Here is a 2,224-nt window from a genome sequence, read left to right on the forward strand (position 1 = left end):
ATGTTTATTTTGAAAACACTTTTCATCAGAGAAGACTTTTTAAGTCAGAGGAACAAAATTATTCATACAAAATTATTCATACATTTTTATAAGATCAAATGACTAACTAAAACATTAATATGACAGACTAAAACATTAATACTTCACTCAGGTAATCAACAACCATAGTGTTTATGGAAACTTAAGGGCTTCTAAGTTTGGTTTCAGTGATAGACTCAGAAAGAAATGAGTTACAAATTAAAGTCTAGTGTTCCTAGAGCCACTGAAATAGGAAAAAGCCAAAGCTTATGAATGGCTTTTTATTTTTTAATGAAGTTGTCTTTGCTGTATAGTAATTAGACACTGCAATCCTCACTTTCCACCTTTCCTGGGGATTCATGCCTGTCAATACAGGTGTCTCTTTACTTACCTTATTTTTATGAACCCCTTTATTTAGTAAGAAGTAATTATATAGGAAGGTACTTGAATTTTTCCTTTTCAGAAGACAGGGAGACTCTAATGAAGGTGAGAGTTTAAGATTTGCTTCAGAACTCTCAGGTTTTCAGTTCATACAAAGGTGTTAAAGTGGAGGGAAAGCTCAAGTTAGGAAGACAATAATAGAAAATACTAAAAAGGCTTTTAAGTTATCATCTTTCTGCACTACTTCAGAGACTCCTGGGAATTGTTTTTGCAGACAACTCATTTGCATTTCCCTGAGTGACTAGACAGAGACAGTTCCTTGGGAATAAACTCCCTGTGGATATGCTTCTCACACACAGTTAGTTACCTGCTGATCTGTGGGTAGGCAGCAATCTCTGTTGCAGTGGGATGCATTTTGAAATAAACTGATTCCATTTCCAAATACACGGAACATCAGCTAAAATGTATACAATTAAAGATGAGCTTGTTTGAATCAGTACGTATTCTGAGGAATTTAAACGAGAATATTTTGATATGTCACCTCATCTAGGGATAGCATGTAACAATACAGGATAGCAAAATCCATGAGAATAGCAAAGACAATATGCAATAAAACATGCCAAGTTAAGTAATTTGGCAGTGATACTAAATCAAGTGTAAAGGGGAAAAGGAGAATGAGATAAGTAAATAGGAAACACAATATAGAGTTTTGATAGCCAGGTTTCATGGATTGGGTATATATTTTCTCAAGGCCAACCAGAAAAGGGACCTATGTACCAGAAGGAAGACTGGCTAAAGTATTTATCTACTTGCCACCATCTTCAGTTGAGGATTTCCCTTGGGTAATTAAGTCTCAGTGCTTCTGGGAAACTCTTGTTCATATGCAAAATGGTCTCTCATGATCTGAGACTGCAAGACACAGAGAGGAGTACATACTGGGTCCTTAAAGCAGACCACTGTCAGTTGGCCTGCCAATGAATGTGAGTTCACAGAGGATTCAATAGTTCTGCTAATATAAGACCTGGGCTCAGGCAATGAGCTACATCTGAACCAGAGACATCAACTTTAAGAGAAATGTACAAATGCTGTCTTTTACATTTATGACCATAAGGAACAGAGAGACACCATGTGTCTATATGAATTCCCTGGATAATGCTCAGAACCAGAAAAAAAAGGTGAGTTGAAAAGATAATCAAGCGATAATTGACATTTCCTAGAAAATGTCAATCTGAACAGGAACAGATAAAGAGAACTTTTGAATTTTGCATAATGTAAACCAGGTAGGCTAAGACTGTCTCCTAATGAAAATTACATTGCATAAACAGTTGATCCTGGGGAAATATATTTCCTGGAATGATTAGCAATTAGTTAGGAAATGGGAGACAGAAAGTAGATAAACTGATATGTAGAATCCAAGAAATGCAGAAATAGAGACACTGCTACTCGACAGAGGAAACAAAGACAGAATTTGGATAAACAGAGACTAGTAGTCAGTTACTATAAAACATTGATAGAACTCAAAGAATAGAACAAGACTGTAGATGTGGACAGGAGAAAAAATCCTCAAAACAATAACTAACCTTCCATGTTATACTCATATTAACAAGGATGGTGCTAATAATACATCACCACAGTTCAAAAGTTCTGGAGAATATAAAGGATAAATGACTCTTGAAAGATGACAGTAAGAAAGACAGTATATAAACTTTCCAGAATGCATGGGAGAGTAAAAACTATGAATAAAGTAAACAAAATATGGTAAAAGTTGAATTATGCATGTAAGTGCTCTGAAAATAAAACTTGTCCTGGGGGCAGCCTGCACTTT

This window comes from Cricetulus griseus, unplaced genomic scaffold (genome assembly GCF_003668045.3).
Source record: "Cricetulus griseus strain 17A/GY unplaced genomic scaffold, alternate assembly CriGri-PICRH-1.0 unplaced_scaffold_357, whole genome shotgun sequence".
Classification (NCBI taxonomy): Eukaryota; Metazoa; Chordata; class Mammalia; order Rodentia; family Cricetidae; genus Cricetulus; species Cricetulus griseus.